Consider the following 24,036-nt stretch of genomic DNA (forward strand, 5'->3'; position numbering starts at 1 on the left):
TTTTAGGTGGTTAGAGATTCCTGTGATTATTCTTAGTGGATCTACACCAATTATAAAAGAAGCTTAGTGATTCAAAGATTCTGATAATAACAAGGTGGAAGTTTCCAATAAAGTTCTTAAATATACCAGATTTCCAACAAGAAAGACAATTTAACCTATTTGGTTTGCTTAGAAATACCAGAAAAAGCCTTCATGATGTGCTACAGATTTGCAGAGAGGGAGTTGTTTAATAAATAACAGCTGCAGGGTTTTAATACAATATCTTTTCAGAGCTTCTGTGGTCACCAATGAAGCTAACTTTCCCTTGGACATGCTTTGGCAGCAGAATTTCCCTCATAAAATTGTATGGAATGGTGAAGATGGGCGAAGTAGATAATGTTTCAGAATTCTTAATAGGAAGCCTGGAATAAAAAAAAAATGGAATCCATAAATGAATATAAAATGGTACACATGCTAAGCTCATCTAATCTTTGCATAATACTATCAATAAAATAAGCTCAGCTGTAGAGAAAGTTTTTTCTTGGCAACATCAGAAAAAAATCAGCATCGGGTAAACATTGTAAGCCTATTATTTGATACTGGATTGTTAAGTCAGTCACTACAATTCACCCTTATAGACCTTTTTTATTTTATTAAGTGGGTAAGTCCAAAAGTTTCCTTATATTTCAGAACCATTGCTAAATGAGGAAGAATATACTAGATGTGAGTTTTAACCCCTTCTCTTGTTAATTTTATTACTAACAAGTAGCGGTGTCAGTATCTAGATGACATTCTTCTAACCCTTGACCTATTTTGCTTTTTATAACTAAAGGTAATCAATATTAATGACTAGGACCTAGTCAATATATCCTACTAACAAAATTGTCTTTTTTAACTGACTGAAATTGTATCTACATGAGATGCAAACATTGCACATACCATTTAAAGCTCATTTGCAAACTATTCCTTCTAATTGACTCAAAGGTTTGCTGGTACAAGGATACTCAGCATCCAGGAGAGGATAACTCACCAGGAATGTAGTTAGTTCATAGACTTTTCCATGAAAAGAAATATACAGCTATGTTTATCTTTTCTCAATTGTGTGTGTGTGTGTGTCAAGTTGAATAAATTTCAGAATTTTTGAAAGGTTTATATATTTCTCCATTTTTTTTTTTGCAATTTTGCCTGTTACACTATTTGGAAACTATAGGTAGTCCTCCCCTACAACTTACAACGACAATTGAGCAAAAAAAATTATTGTTAAATGAGACATTTGTTAATGTCTCATTTACAACCTTTCTTGCCATAGTTGTTAAGTGAATCACTGCAGTTAATAAGTTAGTAATTTAGTTGTTAAGTGAATCTGGCTTCTCCATTGACTTTTCTTGTCACAGTGTCAGTCACTCCCAGCCAACTCACCCCACAGGGTTGTTCTTGTGAGGGAAATAGGAGGAATGTTTGTTGAATATGTTCGCTGCTTATTTATAAAAATAAGGCAGGATACAAATAAATAAAATAATCATTAATCCTGTCTACACCATATTGCTCCTTGTCATGAACTGCCTTAATCTAATGACAAAGCAATACTATTCTAAGATCCCTTAATTTTTTTTCCTGATCATATAATCCCTACCAAGAACTTCTGAGCACAATATTGCAATTTCAAATAATCTTCAGATTCTTAGTTCACTACTATTTCGTATCACTAGAGTTGTTCCCATTTGAAATAAGATCGGCATTCATGTCTCTAATAGTAATCTACTACTGGTGATAGATGCCTTTACAATATATCTAGGAAAACATTTGTCTTTTCCTTACGTAGCATCTAATCTATTCCAAATAATTCTTGGCTAACCTTTCTTTAAGTCTTATTAAGCCAGAGAAAACTGTTCTGGCATGATGTTATATTTCAAGATTATATTGCAGTGAGAAAAGTAAACATAACAAAATGGACACTGCATCTCTAAACCATCCCCCCTTTTAGATAGGGCCAGAATCAAACCCAGTCTCCACTCCTTCAATCCCATCTGAATAAAAAAAATAGAAGCCTCCTCACCTTCTCACAGCATAGCCCAAAGGCAGCTCTATGAAAGGTGGTTGAAAAATAGTAAGTGGAAAAACCCCAACCTTCAACCTGTATTAGCAGATGACCTTTCCATCTCTTCTAGCAATGGACTTCTCCAGCTCTGCTGCCCTCTTAAAAGGTACATTTCATGGAACAATAGAATTTACTCCAGAGGCACTGCCACTGACCAAGCACCCGCCTAGCTTCCTCAAACTGACTAGCCAATCAGATAGCTAGGACATCCCACCTTGTAGCCCTCGGCTTCTATTAAAAAAATATTTGCTTTTCCATTGTTCAGGATCCCCCTTTCTTCGATGCTCATTATAATAAACATAGTTTTTCTTGTTAGTATTGTGCTCCTTATTTTGAAAACATTCCCCAACGATAGGAATGTTACATCACTTCCTAACATTAGTAAAAATATGTGATCTTTAATTTGTATACTGTTTTTGAATATGCTTACAAATTCACTCAATTTTTAGAACTATATGACAGTATTCAGTATAAATAATTCAATCTTAGTCGAAAAATATAGATGAGAATTCAGTTTATTTTTATATACACCTAAAAAGGCATATTGTACATTCGCTCCCCCTTCTTTTCATCTTCCTCCATGTATTGCCGTTTTAACAACAAGGGCCATATGACAGATGCAAGGTCAGGGGTCAAAACCAGCCCAGGTCACATGAATCCAGGAAAATGGGGCAAGGTAGAAACAAGAGACTAGGGTGTGCCAGTCTTGGATTCAAACTCCAGAAAATGTACAAGGTGGTTTATGTTGTAAAGCCTAGAGCCCAAGAAAGATGCAGGAATATAGGTCTGATCCTGGAGAATTGCCATCAGTGGAAAACAAAGTTCTGGAGACTGCTTGCGTCTTAAACCAGCCAAACAAATCACCTGTGCTCCATGATGTCCCTTGAAGTTTCCATATGTTCTGAAATTAAGTACCCTGCCAGGATCTGGCCCCTTATTATGTGAGTTTACCTTCAGAATTTCTCTGCTGTGCTTCAGGAGTGGATTCCTTGCTGGTTCCTGAGCCTGGCAAGTCTGCTAGATCAGATCCTGCAGTCTATGAATATTGTACATTGTTAACATTATGGAAGAAAGCCTCCCTATTCACAAAATAAGTATGGTAGATATGAGCAGACACAAAATGTATGTTCCCTAGAAGTGCTGTTTGATCCCTATAATCAGTCTACTTATTGTTCTGGTTTTGTCGGGCAGGTACACTACAAACACACCTCAACATAGCAATGGCTTGCACCGCCATTCCAAGTTAGCATGGCCTAGCCATGTTGACTAAGTCAGTTGGCATTTACAGCAGAGGTGGGTTGCTCCTGATTTGGCTCGGATCAGGTGAACCCGTAGTAGCGGCAGTGGGAGGCTCCATCCACCCACCCGGACGCTTCTGTGCATGTGCCTAAACCGGTAGTAAATGGCAACCCACCTCTGATTTACAGTTCAACATATCTGGAGGCAAAAGACTATAGGAAGGCTGCTTTTAATATAATATGCATCAAGAGTAGGAGGTCAGTTATTTTCTATATATAGTTTTCTAAAACTGAATAGAGAAGTTAAAGTTAACTAAGCTAACTTAAAATTAGAGGCTGAGAGAACTTTGGTCATAGTTCCTTCTACTAGTTTTTATAGTGTTTTAAACAGACTTTAAAGAGTTAATCTGTGCTTACAAGTAGTTTTTGACTTACTACAGTTCGTTTAGTGACCATTCAAAGATACAACAGCACTGAAAAAAGTGACTTATGACCATTTTTCAGTTACAACATATTTAGATACATGTGATCTAAACTTGGACGCTTGGCAACTTATTCATATTTATGACGGTTGCAGAGCCCCAAGATTAGATGAAACTCTTTTCTGACCTTCTGACAGGCAAAGTCAATGGAAAAGCCAGATCTAATTAATAACTGGGTTACTAACTTATCAACTGCAGCAATTCACTTAAAAACCGAGGCAAGAAAGGTCGTAAAATGAGACAAAACTCACTTAAATGTCTCAATAACAGAAATTTTGGACTCAATTGTGGTTGTAAGTTGAAGATTACCTGTATTAAGTGCTCACTAGTTGCAGGTTTTTTCAATTTTTTTTTATATTCAATTTTGCTCTAAGTACAAGAGAATTATGGCATGTAAAATATTTAACATAGCAGAGTCTGATGCAAGACTGATGTACAGTCTTTCCATATATTCATAAAAGAACTTATCAACATTAATTGTATGCATTTTCCTAATGTTGCTTAAACTAAAAGGAAATTACACAATGGGTATGTAGGTTTGTGTTTAGATTTTGTTATATACTGCCCTCCTCTGGTAAGAAACATAATACATCCACATATTTGAGGTACGGTGATAGTTTCTTATGTATAGGATCCTCTGTCATTAATTCTCCACTTGTTAGGAGAAATTGCTAGGGCCAAATATAGAAAATTCAGCAAGGCCTCCATTTTTCTATATACAGATTTTAGAAACTCAATTCTAACATCCATAGATTGTAGCAGTGGAAAGCATGTAAGCAGCCTCTATATTCACTAAGCCGAATATTATTCAAACCTTTGCTAATCCCTAACCAAGAATAATTAAGTATTAATCATTTTTAATCAAGCTATAGGATCCTCCTATGAGGATTCTGTTCTGAGTGACAGGCTGATATCCTTTTCTGAGTTATTAAAAATGCAATGGTAGTTATATTAGCCATAAGAACTCAAGAGTTAAAAAGCCACAGAAACAATAATGTATTAACCATTTTAATAATGGTAAGATTTTGAATTGATTAAAATTCTTAAACATGCTAAATAGCAACAGAAACATGTGAAATAGAAACAGAATTTTTTTAAAGATTAAGAAAATTATGTATACTTGGGAGCAATTTGAATGTTTTCTGCTGTAGTGTGGGATACAAAAGAGGCGAGTTTCAGCAAGAACACTCTTCAAAGGGGCTAGAAAGATGCATTCCTCTCACAGAGGAAATACTGAGAAGGGTCTTTTCTCTTTTGAATATCTTAATACACAAGCCAAAATGTTGTAGTGGATAATGTTAGATATTAGCATATATCGCTGTAAGTCTCCACTCAGGTCCGCCGCTAGGGCGGGAACTAGGGATCATTCTGATTGGTCGAGATGCGTACCCGATCCCTATAAAAGGGGAACCCTCAGACCACACACCAAGCTGGATCACTACTATCACTAATAAAGAGCTGTTAAGTCACTACTTGTCCGGAGTCTGTTCTCTCGTTGCCCGAATCTAACATTGGCGACGAAGGTGGGATCGAGAGACAGATAGGACGAAGACGATACCTCCAGAATCCAAGGATTCGATCCAGCCTAGGAATTCGGTGGGAATTCCGGCAGCCATCTCAGCGCGGCAAATTCAAACGCAGACAAGATGGCGATGCACACTCCCCCAGCTCCGTTCGACCCAACGAACGACCATTGGGAGTCCTACATGATCAGGTTCGAGTGTTTTCTCGAAGCAAACGAATACACGGGAGTATCTGACTCTCGTAAGAAGAACATATTCTTGAGCTACTGTGGACGAGAAGTCTTCGAGACGGCCAGAGATCTCTCTGAACCAACGCCTATACAAGCGGTATCATGGGCGGCGCTACAACAGACTTTACAAACACACTACGCGCCAAAACCTTCCCGCCACGTTCGCCGCCAGGAATTCAATACGAGGAACCAGAAGGCGGGAGAATCAATCAACCAATATGTTGCAGCACTACGGAAAGCGGCAACGCACTGCGAGTTCAGGGATCTGGACGAGCAAATCCTGGCAAGACTCATATGTGGGTTGAGAGACATCTCTCTACAGAAACGGTTGTTGGCCAATTCAAACTTAACCTTACAGATTGCACTCAATGAAGCAAGGGCGTCCGAATCGGCAGACAGATCTTCCGAGACCATACAACGCGGATTCAGCGCAAGCCAGTCCGGATCCAGACACGCCAGAGTTCACTATGAGGACACCGACCTAGAAGTCGAGGATCCCGAGTTCGAGGACAGTCACCGTATACGGAGCAGTCACATGAGACCGATGGGTAAAACCGAATTCCGTTTGCCACCCTGTGCAAGCTGCGGAGGGAACCACCCCCGGTCTACTTGTCGGTTCAGAAACGTTGTTTGCTCGCATTGCGACAAACTTGGGTACATCGCAAGAGTGTGCCGGAGCGAAGGCCCTGCCTCACAACGGCAGCCTCCTATGTACCGCCAACAGAAGCCCAACCCAGGGGCTTGGCGAAAAAACAAAGGGCGCCCAGAGAGAAACCCAAGAGAGTTTGCCGAGAGAGATTACATACAAAGAGCTGAAAGGGCGTATTCCCAGAGAGATCACACACATAGAGCTGAAAGAGCGTATTACCAGAGTGCGGAGAGAGAGTATCTCCAGGATACTGATGCCGAGATAGAGTTGACCCAGAGAGAACAATTGCGAACCTATCTCACAACGATAGGTCAGGTCCGCACCAAGCGGCCTAAAAAGCTGAAAGTCACGGTCCTCCTGGAAGACTCCCCTTGCGAGCTGGAAGTTGACACAGGATCGTCCCTGACGATCATTTCATGGTCCGCCATGAAGAAGGCAATCCCGAGCCTCAAAAAGCAGCAACTGCGCACACCAGACATCCTGCTACGAGACTACCAGGGGAACAGGGTCCCCATCATGGGTCAAGGCACCCCCTTGAACTGGGGTGCAGTTCAAGGACATCGTAGCCCAGCTGCCTGTGACCGTCGCCAGCGCGCCATTACAGAGCCTCCTGGGACTGGATTGGTTTGAAGCCCTGGGGTTAGAAGTCACCGGAATCAACGCCGTGGAGAACAGCAGCGCTGAACAGATTTTTAAGGAGTTCGAGGATGTGTTCAGCCCCGGTCTTGGTAAGTATGTGGGTAAACCTATATCTTTCAATTTAGACCCCAACGTGGCGCCAATCCGACTCAAACCAAGAAGAGTGCCTTTTGCGCTCCGTCCCAAAATTGATAAGGAAATAGATAAGCTCGTAGAGCAAGGGATCCTTGAACCAGTGAATCACGCGCGCTGGGAAACCCCCATTGTGACCCCAGTTAAGCCAGATGGGTCAGTCCATATCTGCGCGGACTATAAATGCACAATTAATGTCGCTCTACAACAAAGCGCGTACCCTGTGCCAGTAGTCCAACACCTATTGCACTCGTTGGGGCCAGGGAAGATATTTGCTAAACTAGACATGGCACAGGCGTACCAGCAACTGCCAGTGGATAGCGCCATGGCGGAGGCCCAGACTATAGTGACGCATAGGGGCGCATTCAAATGCAACCGGTTACAATTCGGCGTAAGCATCGCTCCTGGCCTGTTCCAGAGCGTCATGGAACGACTTTTGCAGGGAATCCCTGGGGTCGTCCCATATTTTGACGACATCTTGGTGTCAGCTGCAAACGAGGAGCAACTATTAAAAAGAGTCAGGACTGTTTTGGCCAGAATTAGAGAAAAGGGTCTCCGCCTCAAAAAGGAAAAATGCCAAATTAACGTGCCTAGCGTAGAGTTCCTGGGATATAGAATCGATGGTTTGGGCATACACCCAACATCAAAGAAAATTAAGGCGATCCAGGACGCCCCCACACCATGAAACCAGACCGAGTTGCAGGCATTCCTCGGACTACTTAACTTCTACAGCGTTTTTCTGAGACAGAAGGCGACCGTTGCTGAGCCATTACACCGGCTCCTCGCCAAGAACGCAAAATGGACATGGGGACGCGCGGAGGCAGCAGCTTTCGCCGCAGTCAAGTGCCTGCTCACCACCGATTCGCTGCTCGTGCAATACAGCCAGACGCTACCATTGGTATTGACCTGCAACGCTTCACCTTTCGGCGTCGGCGTGGTCCTCAGCCACAGAATGCCAAACGGGAACGAAGCGCCCATAGCATTCTATTCAAGGACTCTTTCATCGGCCGAAAGGAACTACAGCCAGATGGACAGGGAAGCATTAGCCGCTGTGGCTGGAGTCAAACGTTTCCACGAGTACCTCTACGGCCGCGATTTCGAACTTATCACGGACCACAAACCACTGCTGGGACTTTTGGCGGGAAACCGCCCCACACCAGTCTCACTTTCCCCGCGCATGACCAGGTGGACTGTTTTCCTGGCTGCGTATTCCTACAAGCTGATACATCGTCCAGGCTCGACTCTGGGTCATGCAGACGCACTCAGCCGTTGCCCACTTCCAGAACTATTAACAGACCCCACCCCCGAGGTACCGGTTTTATTAATTGACTGTTTGGACTCAGGACCTGTTTCTTCTTTCGACGTTGCGAGATTCTCTTCTAAGGACAGTGTAATAAAACAAGTTCAAACTTGGGTTTGGAGGGGGTGGCCAAAGGGAAACGTGGGACCCGAATTCAAACTGTTTTGGTCGAAACGCGATGAACTATCAGTGCTACAAGGTTGTTTATTGTGGAGGGATCGAGTTGTTATTCCTTACGTTTTGCGGAGAAATGTCTTAGAAGCATTACATGTTGGGCATCCGGGGATCGTTAGAATGAAGGCGTTAGCTAGGAGTTACGTTTGGTGGCCAAACATGGACAAAGAGATAGAGGAATGGGTGGCCACTTGTGATCCGTGCCAAGAGTCTAGACCAGCACCCCCTGAAGCGCCCGCCACAGAATGGGACAAACCAAAAGCACCCTGGTCGCGAATACACATTGATTTCGCAGGGCCAGTCCAGGGACAAACATTCTTAATAGTTGTGGATGCATACTCCAAATGGTTGGAAGTAGTCCTAATGACTTCAATCACGGCAGAGGCAGTCATTAAGGTACTACGGCGACTTTTCACCACTCATGGCCTGCCCGACCTCCTGGTCTCCGATAACGGGCCCCAATTCACGGCCATGCAATTCGAAACATATCTAGCAAGTCAGGGAATTCGGCATGCCCTCATCGCGCCATTCCATCCGGCCTCGAACGGACAGGCGGAGAGAATGGTGCGATCAGCAAAAGAGGCCCTCGCTAGGATGGGCCCAGGTGATTGGCAAACACGCATTGATCATTACCTTCTAATCCAGCACATTACCCCCAGCGCCACGACGGGTAGGAGCCCCGCTGAACTCCTCATGGGCCGCCGTCTACGGTCTCACCTGGACCGACTTCACCCTAATTACTCTGCCACATCGCCCCCAGACTCTACAAGCAAAATTCGAAACTTTAGCATAGGGGATTCAGTATACGCCCACAACTATGCAGGGGGGACGCTGTGGATGCCGGCAAGGGTAATTGGTATCACGGGTCCACGATCATACTTGCTGGAACTAGAAGATGGTAGAAATTGGAAAAGGCACATAGACCAACTCGGGGGTCGCCTAACACACTCAGATTGCGATCAGCTAACGAGGACTATATTCCGTTGGAAAGTCAGCAACCCGAGAGCCCAAACGCAGAGGATCAAAACACCCCGACGCCCGGAGTGGAACCAGAGATCAACGACGGAGCAGAACAGCATCCGAGCAAGGAAAGCCTTCCACCACTCGACTGCGGAACGGAACTAGACAAACAAGCCGATCTCACACCCACTCCAGCTCAACCTGAACTCAGACGATCCACCCGCGTAAAACAGAAACCGACATATTTAAAGGACTTTGTTACTAACAGGAACACTCCGTCTAAGAAGGGAGGGGTGTTAGATATTAGCATATATCGCTGTAAGTCTCCACTCAGGTCCGCCGCTAGGGCGGGAACTAGGGATCATTCTGATTGGTCGAGATGCGTACCCGATCCCTATAAAAGGGGAACCCTCAGACCACACACCAAGCTGGATCACTACTATCACTAATAAAGAGCTGTTAAGTCACTACTTGTCCGGAGTCTGTTCTCTCGTTGCCCGAATCTAACAGATAACATATTGGTCTTACAATTGGGAGATCATTTCAAGTTCTGCGTCAGCCATGGAACAGATCATGGAGTGATTTCAGATTAGTCACTATTTCTCCTCCAGGCTATCCCCTAAGAAAAAAAATGAGTAGTAGTTTTGTATACAGTTCTGAAGTCCTTGAGGAAAGACAAGATATAATTCTAATAAATGTTTAGATCAGAGGTGGTATTCAGCAGGCTCTAACCAGTTCTGGAGAACCAGAAGTGGAAATATTGAGTAGTTTGGAGAACTGGTAAAAACCACCTCTGACTTGCCCAGTCCCCATCTATTCTCTGCCTCCCGAGTCCCAGCTAATCGGGAGGAAATGGGGATTTTGCAGTAAATTTCCCCTGGAGTGGGGAGGGAATGGAGATTTTACAGTATCCTTACCCTGCCATGCCCACCAAGCCATGCCCATAGAACCGGTAATAAAAAAATTTGAATCCTACCACTGGTTTAGATATGCACATATATTCAAAAATAAAATTAAGCTTACTGGAACTTACAGTGAAGAGGGCATTGGAGTACAACCTGGTTAGAAATGAATTTAAAACAGGATTTGAAAGCAGAGGAGGAAATAATAACACTACTTCCAATGTTTTCTCTCAACATCAAAATAATGATTATAATGTATATTAAAATAATCTATAATTGTTATAGTGTAGAGACACAAAACTTAAGACTCAAGGGCCAGGTTGGTCCCTTGCTTGCAACTTCTGTATGCCTCCAAAAGCTGCTGTTGGTTGATACCTTTATCATTTAAGTAATTCATCATGTTAATAGAATAGAATAGAATAAATTTAATTTGTTAGCTGCTCCCTCTCCAAAAGGACTCGGGGCGGCGTACAATAAAAACCCATACATATATACATATACATACAATACATATACACATACATACAAACACATACACGTACACGGAGGAGGTAACAATCGTTAAATGCATACAATAGTGGTAATAGAATTAAAATTAACAATTAAAATACCCTCAGTTAAAATTACAAATTTAAAAAGACTGTCAGGAGGAATGGGATAAAACTATGGTTGAGCCAGGCCAGCTAATTGAAAAAGGTGGGTCTTGAGCTTTACACAGAAGGAGCGGAGATCGGAGGTAATCCTGATGTCAAGGGGGAGGTCATTCCACAGGGCTGGGCCCATCACAGAGAAGGCTCTGCTCCTAGGCGTCGCCCCCCGACACTGTTTAGTGGACGGCACCTGGAGAAGTCTCCCTCTGTGCGAGGGGATTGGTTGCAGGGATGTATGGGGCAGGATGCGATCCCGCAGGTAACTAGGTCCTGTGCCATGGAGCGCTTTAAAGATCGTAATCAGAACCTTGAAACGCACCCGATAGACCACAGGAAGCCAGTGCAGCTCGCGCAGGAGAGGTGTTACATGGGAGTATCTAGTACTCCCCATAATCACCCGCGGGCCGCATTCTGGACCAACTGCAGTCTCCGAGTGCATTTCAAGGGAAGCCCCATGTAGAGAATGGTGTTCACCAATTTTGCTTTCAATTAAATGAAGTGTATTATAAGCAACCTAGAACTAAGGCGAAATTTCCTGACAGTTAGAAAATTCATGAGTGGAACAACTTGCTTCCAGAAGTTGTAAATGATCCAACACTGGAAGTTTTCAAGAAGAGATTGGATAACCATTTATCTGAAAAAGTATAGGGTTTCCTGCCTAAGCAGGGGGTTGGACTAGAAGACCTCCAAAGTCCCTTTCAACTCTGTTATTCTATTCTATTTTGACAGGGCTTGGATTCTTTACTTGTTGGAAGTAGAGTCTTAGTTTTCATTCAATACCAAGCAGTCTTCAGGCCAAGCAGGTTCCTGATTATATATCCTTTCTTGCAGATAATACTACAGTGTATTATTGTATTTTGCATATGTATATTCAGATAATATTAGTTTCTTAAGTACCTATCTCTTTTAAAACATGTATATATCTTTCTCAGTGCATTCTAAGGTTTATTTCTTTTCTTACTTCCTTAACACTTCCTTCTGACCATTTTATCTATTTTTCCCTGGTTGTTTCTCATTGGACAAAAGCACCAAAGGCAAGAAATGGATACATAAAGAAGTGATTTGAAACAGAGAAAAGATGAATGTGTTTCTGCTTATTTTCTCTATACTCTAAAATATAATTCCTTTATGTTTTACATAAACCAATTTTGACACAAGTGCTGGAGAATTTATTATATTATACATGAGAAAATTTGAGTTGGATCAGATCAAAGCGCTGCTAATTTTTCCCACTGGCTAAGCAGATGATTATGAGGAACCTATAAGTAGGACATAAGCAAAATGGCATATAGATATATTCTCCAGACGCTGCTGATAAAGAAAAATATAGAGAAAATATAAGGACTAATATATATTGATAGCTATGCTGGGGTCTGCCCTATACCTTTTGGCATCCCAGGCAATAGTTATATTCTATTCCCCCCTCCCTCCCAATGGTTTGGTTCATCTTCCAGTTTGGTTAGGAATTTCAAAAAGAGCCCTTTTCCATTTTGAGTTTCTGAACTTTTTTCTTTTTATTTTCTTGATTTTCAACTTTTTATTTTCTTGGACATTTTCATTCTATTTACACAAATATTTTCAAGTATATTAGTACCCATTGTTGCCAGATAGCAACAATTCAACAAATTTAACACTTGAGCCATTCATAGGCTGATGCTTACTAGACCTTGGCTATAGATGGCCTGGCTTTTGCCCATTTTATAGCTATATAAATTGGCACCTGTTAGTGCAACTGGTGATAGCAAATACTTCTTAACTTTTGGATGTTTTCATTTTCCTCTTTCAGAACTTGCTCTCTAAACTCTCTTCCATAACTCTCAGTGTTTGGATACAGGTAATGTAGATGGAATTCCATGGGTAGTTATTTTGCATGTTTGCCTAAAGGCATTACAATCTTGGGAGATCCCCCCCTCCCCTCAATGTTTTCAATTTTGCCTCTTCCACAATTGCTACAGATTGAATTGCTAGGTTACTTGACTATCCACCAGCAACCTGAATTACAATCTGGTCAGTTATGATTAGTATAACAAATGTCAACATACTACTATATATCTTCTATCTCAGCATTAGCAATTTGCAAAGGTTATTCACATTTGCCACATAAATAAAATCAGCATATTGCAAGAGTCAGCTGTGGTTTAATTAGAACGTCTCTTACTGTTTATCTTCCATCTCTAAACTGTATTTATTCATTTATTTGCTAAGCTTTTTATTTGTCATCACTTTCGCCACTTTTGTAGGGAAACATGGGAGATAAAATAAAGAACTGAATTCAATATTTCTCAGGCGAGTTATACTTTGCTCTAGCATACAAGGTAGTCCTTGACTTATGACCACCATTGGGATCAGAACTTCCATTGCTAAACTAAACAGTCACTAAGTGAGTCATCCCTGTTTTTATGATCTCTTTGTGTGGTCATTAAATGAATCTGGCTTCCCCCATTGACTTAACTTGTTGGAAGCTTATAGGAATATCACAAATGGTGAACATGTACCTCTGGTTGTTGTAAATACATGTTTGTATTTGTAAATACATGTCGCTTGCCAAGTGCCCCAATGTCGGTAACCTGAGCACAGGGATGCTGCAATGGTCACAAGTGGGAGGACTGATTATAAGACATTTTTTTCTCAGTGCTGTTATAAACTTTGAATAGTCATTAATTAAATGAATGGTTGTAAACTGAGGACTACCTCTAAAATAGAAAGATTACAGAATTTTTACCAAATTGTTTAAATGTTACTTTCACAGGATCTTGAAAGGGGAGATATATATGCCCACACACACAATTTAAACAACAGAACAAAATATAAAGGCACTTTCCCTATATGAACTAAAAGTAAAGGTTAACCCCTCATCACTTTTTTTTTTGTATATGAACAAAAACACATTTGGCTTTTAGTCATTGGACTATGAACCTGGGTGTGTCATATTCAAACATCAAAACAGAAGAAAGCTATTACATCTGTACACATTTACTGACTCTAATCTCTAACATGCCTTTTACTGTGGGCTACTTTTAAAAAGCTGTTACACTGAACCGCATTTATCTGGCTTTAATCTTACAATATTTATTTACTATCCGCTACTTCAATACATCCCATCTGTTGTAAGCAGAAATGTCAATAACTGATGGAGGCCAGGCAGAACCTAGACCTGCAATGCAATGCAAAGATTGCTTTTGTCATGAGGTCCCAGGAGGTTGTGAAATTGCTGCTATCATTGAGGCCCCCCTAGGAGAACAGACCGTACTTAGTAGAAAGTAACGTGATGCATCATACCAAGAATGCCGTAGTATTTCCGGGTTGTAGTTCTGAGATAAGAGAATGGAGTTGCACAACACATTGCTTATTAGCAGGAAGTAATCCAGGCATATAAACCAAATAAAGCAGACATACACAGAATGACACTGTTAGTCCTACAATTGCCTATTAAATGTGTGAAAAGAAAATCCAATTTTGACATAAGGATGTTGTTGAATATTTATTGCCAACTTGTTTTCGTCTCCTAACAACTACATACATAAGATTTAAGACCAGCCGTAGTTAATTGATTATAATTGGCCAGTTCATACAAATACTAAGAACGCCTTAAAGAATGCTTTTGTTTTCATTAAACTTTATTAATAAAATTTGTCTCCCAATTTTTTTATCTTCTTCAAAAACAAAGGCAGTTGAGGATACTTTGAGATTACATTTAAGTTGTTTTGTTCGATAAATAAAGCTATGTACATATTTTCAAGAACAACAATAAAAAGGAGGGGGGAAAAACAAGGTATGGATTGGTTCCTCACTATTATCTGTCATACTGCTGATGAAATTACCAAAATACCTGCCTCCCCTTTGTTGCCATTTGTGTGAACACATTGTGTTAATTTATTATTTAGCCTGCATAAGTGTTTAAACTGTAGTATGCAAATTTTCAGAACATGAAAAAAAACCTTCCTTAGGCTGAATGTCTAAAGACAAAAAAGGTATATTTCTAAGATAAGGTCTGTTTATATTAAGGGGGTGGGGTGGTGGCTTGATGAGCTTAAATAAACATGACTTGCTGGGGCAAAGCAAAAAACACGTTAATTTAGACATTTTACAAATTAAAACTGTATCCATAAAATATTGCTAGAGAACTAGCTCAACCCTTCAACATATTATTAAAGCTATTCCTCCAGCTTCTCAGTTTTAGTACAGTGTTATTTCAATATATTTATATAATATACTTAGATTCTTAATATTCTATTACGTAGATGCATTAAATATAAATAGAGGAAAAAAGCAGGCATTATATCAATATAACAGTTTAAAATGCTAATATTAGAAACGCTAGTTATTTCACTTTTCTTCAAAATTAAATATGAATATTTAATGAAAAGAGCATATATCAAAATATTATTGTATTATCTCCATCATGTTTTTTTCATGGTGTATGTGTGTGTGTGCGTGTGTTTGAATATGGATGCCTTTGTCTATGTGTTGACTGAACACATAGTTCGTTGAAATAAACGAACATTTTTTAGCAATTTTAAAATGCTAAAAAATAATATTTAAAAAGGGTAAAAAAGCTATTGAGTTTCTGACTTCCACATAGTATACATCCGCTAATCTGCAATATGTATAAAGATCATACTAGAATCTTGATAAATCTAATATCAATCTAACATTGACGAAGTATTTTTGGAACATCACAATATCCAGTATTGGGAGTCATGTAATTTTAGACCTTATATAAAAGCTGATTTAGAATTTCCTGTACGCCTATGGTAGCTGTTGCATACCTACACACAAAGGGGTTGATGGATAAGCATAGTTTGGGAATAGCTACAGATGGACCCATGCAAGGACCTCCCAAATTTCAATTACACAGTTGTGTTATTGAGATGTATTTTGTGTTTCGGGGGAGCTGCACCAAGGGAGGTTCATTCAATTCCATTGTACACATGTTGTGCATTGACAATAAAGGTTTGGTTTTATTTGATTTGTATGAAGGTGAAAGTCCTGCCTGCTGATTGGTTGATCCAACTTCCTTTTCTGTGCTTTGCTGTGCCCCCTAGCCGGAACATTAAAATTTGCAGCCTTATCACTGCAACAGCTATACAATTGTCTATGAGGGACAGATACATACTGTATGTTCTCCCTGTTGAAAGCCAGACAAATCTCCTCCACTCTGAATTGTAAGGCCATGGACTTTAACCATAAGGTCCAGCTTTAACTACATTACTGAGAATATCGTTACAGCTTAATGTTTATCATCTCATTACAAAACTGGTGAGATTTTTTTTTGGAGCAGTGGCTGGGGGGGGGGCAGGTTTGCTAAAAAGGGAGAACAGATAGGCCTTGTAATTCAGTATTATCTTTATTTCAACTGATAAGAACTCCATTGAATTTCTACAATGCACACAGTTTTCAACTTTCTTGTAAAATCAATCATCCTGAGTGGGCATTTCATTATAAACATGTTTTTACTAAGCTGATATCTAAGCATAAGAGTACTGTTTGTTTTTAGTAAAAGTATTCAAAATGGGAGGCTCAAGAATACAGGTTTTTTTTTTTTAATGAAAATATTTGGAAAGCTATGTTATGGCCTAGGTCAGCGATGGCGAACCTTTTTTGGCTCGCGTGCCATAAGTGGGGGAAGCACAGGGGGGGTCGTGTGCGGGAGTGCCACACCCATAATGCAATGCACGACCCCCAGTGCGCATGCACGCACTACAGGCGCTCCCCCTCCCATTTTTACATGCTTTTTTCGCCTTCCCCAGGCTCCAGAGGCTTTATAGGAGCCTGGGGAGGGCGAAAACAGCCTCCCCCGCCACCTGGAAGCCCTCCTATAAAGCCTCTGGAGCCTGGGGAGGGCGAAAAATGGCTTTAAAAAAGGGTGAACTCAGCTGGCCAGCGCGTGCCATAGGTTCGCCATCACTGGCCTAGGTCCTAGGACAAGAGAGTTGTTATATAGCCATGTTTTCTTTATGAATCTATTTGTCAATAGATTAAATATGATGTATTGATTCCATACTCTACAAAATTCCAGTTGAACTTTTACTTAATATATAAAAACATTTGGAGGATCAAAATAAACTTAAAAATTTCAAACTTTTTACTTATTCTTAATATAATAACACCAAATAGTGCTAAATTTTAAATTCAATTTGGTTGTATTCAAAATTACATGAACATACAACAGAAAGTATAATTTGATACAATCAAGAGAAAACAAGTATGGTAAAATATTGTTTAATAAAAATAAAAGGATGTCAAAGCTCAAGACTCTTACTTTTTGTATTAGGATGACATTAGTATACTATCCGAGTCCTTTTGGAGAAGGGCGGCATATAAATCCAAATAAACCAAACCAAACCAAACTATCTAAATCTCATTTCTTAGGATTTTTGACCTACAAACTAATTATAAAAAATTAAATTAAGGTAATATCATAGCCCAGTGATGGCGAACCTATGGCACGCGTGCCACAGGTGGCGCACGGAGCCATTTGTCAGGGCACGCGAGATGCTGCTCTGACAGCTGGCCAGCGCGCATGCGCGCGCTGGCCAGCTGAGTTCACATTTTTAAAAGCCATTTTTTGCCCTCCCCAGGCTCCAGAGGCTTTATAGGAGCCTGGGGAGGGCGGAAAGAGCCTCCCCCGCCCCCCCAGAGGCCCTCCGGAGGCTTCAGGGACCGTCCGGAGGCTTCCCTGAAGCCTTCGGAACGCTTAAAACAACCCTCCGAGGCTCAGAGGGTTGCTCGGAGGGTCGTTTTAAGCGTCCCGAAGGCTTCAGGGAAGCCTCTGGACAGACCCTGAAGCCTCAGCAGGGCCTCTGGGGGGGCGGGGAAGGCTCTTTTCGCCCTCCCGAGGCTCCTATAAAGCCTCTGGAGTCTGGGGAGGGCGAAAAAAAGCATGTAAAAATGAGGGGGAGCGCCTGTTGTGCGCGCATGCGCACTGGAGGTTGTGCATTGCATTATGGGTGCGGCACGCCCGCACACGACCCCCCTGCGCTCCCCCCACTTGTGGCTCACGAGCCAAAAAAAGTTCGCCATTGCTGTCATAGCCTGTTTTCAGTTTTAGATTATTAAAAATCTTGCTTCTTTTTTAATGATAAAGTTGTCTAGCATCATAGGGTACATAAAGATAAGTTCTTACTGTCTATAATAACATTTCCAATTTTAAGTAGCAATACTCATGTAATAAATTCTGATTTTTTAATATTCACTTTTCAGTTTCAAGACCTTTGCAGAATAGTTTATTGCTATAAAGTTTAAATGTTGAAACAAATATGTGACCAACAGCACATCAGGGAATACAAAAATGAAAATTGCAAACATTCATACATATTCACCCTGACTTTGAACCTTTTGAAAAATTCAGTTTTTAAAGGTTTTCCAAAAGTCTGCAGGCTTGGGGCGAATGGATTGAGGTTAGGGGGTATTGCTGTTATTTTTAGAAACAGAAATAGTGACACTCTTGGCAATGCTTGTTCATGTGAAACACTGTCCATTATTTTGCTCAATCATATAAACTAGTCAGAAACAATATAAAGTAGAATCTGTTCAATAAAAAGCATTTCAGTTGAATACAAGGTAAATAGCAAAGATATATAAAGCTATGGCATTCTTTGGGTTGTCACAGATGCTAACAGTAATTTGCTGATTTATTTATTTTTTTGTTACTAGTATCGGAATGCAGTCACAATTCCAAGTCCAGTCATTATGTTTTCACAAAATATTTCACAATGTTTCTTCATCTATTTGGTGTCAGTCACTGTGTTCCAGGGAAACCATGAGACATCTGACTTACAATGCATTAGCAATTACACTGGTTTCATCATTATATAGATCATAAGCAGAGCTAAAAAGCCAGTAACAAGGAAGAATCTTAATGTACTTTATTGTTACCACACCCTTTGGCTGAATTATGAAATAAATGAAAATAAAATGTTTAAGAATAAATCTAAACTATCTTGGATAGAGATGTGGTGGCTTGATATGATTAAGTATGCATTATATATAGAGTGATATCTTTGCTTGCCTTTGCTTGTTCGTATTCCATTTATCTGTAATATAATATCCCTGTTAATGAGAGAAGAGAAAGAAATTTGTGGTTGCTTAAACCCACATCATTTATGCCCCCCCCCCTTTACATTATTGACTGCCTGGAATAATTGCTGAAATATCCTAGGCCCCAGATTTGGCTGTCCAATATCAGAATGTGTGTTAATTGGAGATGTTGCTGTTTGTTGGCATAGCTGTTGCCTATTGTGTGGCCTTAATTAGGTCAGATTCTTCAGAAGTGGTGTCTATGCAAATTCTTTCCCACAATTCTTTTTATTAAAAGAGCTTTAGAATGGCAAACACCAGTAAACAGCAAAAGAAAGGGAGAAATAGTCCATAAGCCTACATAAAGATCTGTCTAAATTAATTTAAATGAGTCAATCAAAAATTTGAAATAATTGAAACACACTTTTATTATAAAAGGAGAACTATGACCTGCTGAAGTGCACATGTCTATTCAATCTGGTGTCCAAGTGCTAATTTTATGGCACTGATGTTTAGATCCTTATTTTACATTGTTTGGGCTAAATAGTCTTCCCAACAAAGGGTATGTTCAGACAAGAAGGCCTTTCTATAACATATCCTGAAATTTAAGGTTTAACTTATAAAGGCGAGCCGATCTTATGATTTTTGTTAGTTTGATCTCCTGACTAGTATTTTGGACTGTTTTCATTGTTAATAATTTACAGTCACCAAAATGTTCTCCGGAGTTGTTGAGGAGATGATGATGTTTTGGCAATGATTTTATTAATAAATTACAGACCTTTTCAATTGGGATGATATACAGCTTGTACCATGATCTGCACTGCAATCTTAAAACCTTGTTTCCACTAAAGAAAAAGCCTGTGGAAAGAGACCCCATAAAGGATTTGGAATTATTTTGGAATAACAGTATCATTCTGAGTCAGTAATTCTTAAACTTGTTTTTTTGTCAAGGCTCCTTTCCATTTTTAAAAATTACAGAGGCCCCAAAAAGAGCTTTTATTTATATGGGTTATATTTTAATATTTACTTAATTGAAAATTAAAATTCACACATTCACTACTACTGGTCAAGATTATTTGAAGGGATTTTAATATGGTTTATTATTTTTCAAAAGAGGCTTGGCGAATTTTGATTTTGGGGACCCCTGAGGTGATTTTGGAGGACTCCCTGGGGTTGCAGGACCACTCTTTAAGAAACTGTTGTTAGTACAGGTAATCCTCAACCTACAACAGTTCATTTACTGACCGTTCAAAGTTACAAGGGCACTGAAAAAAGTTATTTTTTTCATTTATGCACACTTTTACGACCTCTGCAGCATCGCCATGATCAACCTCACTTTTGCCACCTTTGGACAAGCAAAGTCAATGGGGAGGCCAGATTCACTTAACAACCCCGGTTACCAGCTGCAGTGATTCATTCAACAATTGTGGCAAGAAACGGGGCAAAACTCGCTTAACACCAGAAACGTTGGGTGCTCCACTGTGACCGTAACTAGAGGACTGCCTGTAATACTTGAGCGGGGAGGGAATCTCCGTTTAGCCTCCAGGCTGTTCGACTTACTCGGAAGCCACCGAATTCAGTCCCTCCTCTCCCGTAAATACCCTTAAAGATTGAACCTGAACGCCGAAAAGCGCAATACCGCCAGGCGGCCGACAAGAAAGGCTTCCGCCTCGAGCCCCGGGTCGAGCCCCGAGGTCACGCCGGCCCTCAACGGAAGGCCTCTCCGCGCTGCCGCTTAGCGCCTCCTAGCGAAACCCTTTTCGGCGGCGGGGCGCTTTGCTTTTCCCCCCGCCGCCACCGCCTCCTGGGCGGACCCTGGATCCGCCTCCAGTTGCCCGCTGAAAGGAACATGGTGGCTGCTTCCTCCCTCTTAAGCAGAAGCAGCGGCGGCTCAGCCTCTCTTTGAGGGGCCGGGAAGCTGCGAGCACGGCGTTGGCGAGTCAGGCAGGCCGTTGGGCGCCTCTGAGCTGAGAAAGCCGAAGGAAGTCCAGTATTTGTGTGACGCCGCCGCCGCCGCCACAGGTGCGTCGGGAGAAGGAGGTTGGTGAAGCTGACAGGAGGTGCCTTCGGCTTCCCGGGTGGCTGCCTTCGCTCCCCCGTCTTCCTCTGCTTTTTCCTTTCTTCCCCCCGGCCTCAGGTTTGGGGACACCGGCTTCTGCAAGGGCGGGAAATGCCCGCTTGTGCAGACGGGACGGTGCTGTTGCTCGAGCAAGTACGCACTTGGCCGCCTGTTTCTTCCTTCGCTTCCCCCCTCCCCCGTCTCGCCTCGCCTTGCCTTGTCCTCCCTCCGCCTTGAGCGCTGGGATGCAAGATCACGTTGAGAGAGCGCGAAGGGAGCGTGGGTACTGCCCCGCCGGGCTGCCCTCAAGGTGTCGGACAGGGCCGCTGGGAGGAGAAGAGGGGGGTTATTATTATTTTATTTTTATTTATTTAATTTTGCAACCGGGGCGGTTTTGGACTCGGAGCAGCCCTTGGAAAGCCAGGGGCATCCGGTGGCAGCTCTTCCGTGCCGAATGTGGAGGAGAGAGATTCGTCCCCTTCTTTCCTCCCGCGAATGGCATTTGCCTCCCCATGCGTCCTTTTACCTGCGCAGAATTGTCTGGAGTTCACCTGCGGGTTAGGGTTAAGAAAGGAGCCCGGAGAAAGGCCCGCGATATTGTTTTCCTCACCTCCTTCCTTGATCATTGTTTTGAATTGATGCAACCGTGAAGGGACCTGAGGACAGGCAAACTTGGGTTGAAACGAGATTGAACATTGTGGTTCCACACGTTGTGGAAATCCAGCAGTTATTCTCGCATATTGTGTGAACCAGGCTGGAGAGAATCAAACGGCAGAAGGACAGAGAGGCTGGGATTCCCTGGCTGCCTCTGAATCAATCCAGCTACAATGGGATTTATTTTGTGGTCATAGTGTCTTGGGTGATGCTGTGAGTGAAAAGTTGAGTTGGTCATGTGAATTCTGCCCCATTGTCCTGTAGAGAAAATCCTCCATCTGTGTATAAACTATATGTGTTGTGTTTGTGATGTAAGCTAAAGGTTTTGTGCCTGTTTATGTGGAAGTGGGTGCTGTTTAACTTAGTTAAGACTTGCTTCTGGGTAGGTGTGTGTAAAATTGGATTGTTATGAAGAATGGCTTATGTGCTAAGTGGTTATGGCGACAGGATAGCCTCATGATTCTATGTAATCTACTCATTACTTTTGCATAGCTTTGGGGCAGGTGATAGCCCAACTACCATATACTGGGCTTTCACACGGTCAACAAACTTTCCAAAAATAGTTGAGAATAGGTTTATTTTAAATTAGAAAATCATTTATAGCTTAATCTGAAATGTTCATATAATTCCTGTTTAAAGCTCACTATACGCAAGTCTTTTATTTTCTCCTTAATGCTACTTCCTCAGAATGGTTTCCTTAATGCCCAGGAGATGAAGAATTAGTTAACCCCCTAAGTGCTAGCATTAAAGATACCAACACCTGGAATTGACTTAAAATTGTTGTCTCTTTTTTATCTTATCTGCAGTTCTGACTTCCATGTTCCTCTTTTTGACTCTTAAATGATTCATTTGAATTCCACAGTAATAGGATTTTGTGGAAGAAATCTTAAATACTGTTTTCTAAGAAACAGAAAATAAGCTAGTTGGTATGAAATATGATGTATCTGTTGGGTCACCTAATGAACATATTAATAGTTTAACAAATATAATTGAAGTTGCATAAATAGTCCTCAGAAATGTTTTAAATTTATCCTTAATGCGTAGAATATCTGGGCTAGACAGTATTAAGATCTGATTCAAGTGTCATGCTAATCTACTGTAGACGTATATACTGCACTTGAATAGGTTAATACAATTTGCTAAACAATACTGGCAAATTGTATTTTGACATTACTGATCCCTTTGACCCAAGCTGATTATATTGGGTCTATTTATTTTCAGTATATCTTTAATGATGGGGTGTTAGAAAACAAGGGAATAATCATGGTTTTAAGCTTGCATTGAATTGCAATAAAATTGTTACCTGTTTTTTTTCAATAATGCTTGATGTTTTCTATGAAAATATTTACTTTTAGCTAAATCTGCCTTTTTCTTCTATATGTAACTTTGAAATAATTTTATAGAATCTGTTTCCTTTGTTGTTGAAATAAACCAATCATAAACATATGGAAAAATAGTTTGGTATGTATTCAGTTGTTGTGCATAGATGTAAGTTGTTATTTTAGATATCCAATAATTTTTTTCAAGCTAATTCTATTCCAATGATACATTGCTGGATGTGTTAATAATGATTTATAAGTAATATTTTTCTAATTTTTAATTTCAGAGCAGTACATATATATTCTGAATTTTGTTATTGAATAGCCTTTGTGTAGTTGTTCCTGGTGTACCAAATATTACTTAAGGTGAGCTGTAAAAATGTTTTTCACAACTACATTTTAAAGGAAATATAAAGCAAGGCTATATCAGGGCCAAGCAATGGAGACCCAAAAGTAAACAGTTATTTTTTTTATGATCATAATCTTTTTAAAAATCAGATTGCAGCATTCTCATGTGGTATCACACAGAATTCAAGCTAAATATCTTGCAAAATCTTGAAAGCAAAGAACTAAAATCTAACAACAATAATATATTACTTGAAATAATGCAAGAATTCAAATTTTCTTCAATTGTTGCATTGTATTCTTTTTAAGATTTCTATTGGCTGGCCTATGAATTGCCATTAAAAATACAAAGAAAGACATAATAAACATGTAGTTTAAGAATATAATTGATGTTTGTTATTACAAAATACAGAGTTGATCATGCACAATAATGCACTTAAATGTGGGGTTTGTTCCCAATGATCACACCAGCTCTCTTTTGTGCAATTATATATTTTATCCTATAGAAAGACGGTTGCACCATGTCTTCTTTTTAGTATAATAAGCATACTAGTAATGACAACTCTTTCTCCCTAGCTATCATCTGGTCAGCAGTTAGGGAAAAGCATTTGGAGAAATTACTCTGTAGCGTCTTTATCTATTAAAACCACATAGCCAATGTGAGACAATAGTTAATGTATTAGA

General features: G+C 40.7%; 1 protein-coding gene and 1 long non-coding RNA gene across 5 annotated transcripts in view; one reads left to right on the plus strand and one right to left on the minus strand.

Moving 5' to 3' along the window:
- Nucleotides 1-174: 174 nt before the first annotated feature.
- On the minus strand, nt 175-20,650 carry LOC309387756. The gene is made up of 5 exons (XR_014174659.1): nt 20,536-20,650; nt 19,754-19,833; nt 18,968-19,008; nt 9,933-10,023; nt 175-401 (listed from the first exon to the last, which is right to left on the minus strand). It is a non-coding gene; the product is annotated as an uncharacterized lncRNA (long non-coding RNA).
- A 154-nt stretch (nt 20,651-20,804) lies between these two features.
- The window catches only part of DENND4C (DENN domain containing 4C), a 75,127-nt gene continuing 71,895 nt past the window's right edge, over nt 20,805-24,036 (plus strand). For 2 of the 4 annotated variants that reach the window (XM_081944497.1, XM_081944499.1), the window contains exon 1: nt 20,806-20,997. The gene's annotated coding sequence lies outside the window, so the exon portion shown is untranslated. Of the gene's footprint in view, nt 21,016-24,036 lie in introns of all 4 variants that reach the window. The other 2 variants (XM_081944500.1, XM_081944498.1) reach the window with 2 other exon arrangements.

Source organism: Natrix helvetica (assembly GCF_964273705.1).
Source record: "Natrix helvetica genome assembly, chromosome: 2".
Lineage (NCBI taxonomy): Eukaryota > Metazoa > Chordata > Lepidosauria > Squamata > Natricidae > Natrix > Natrix helvetica.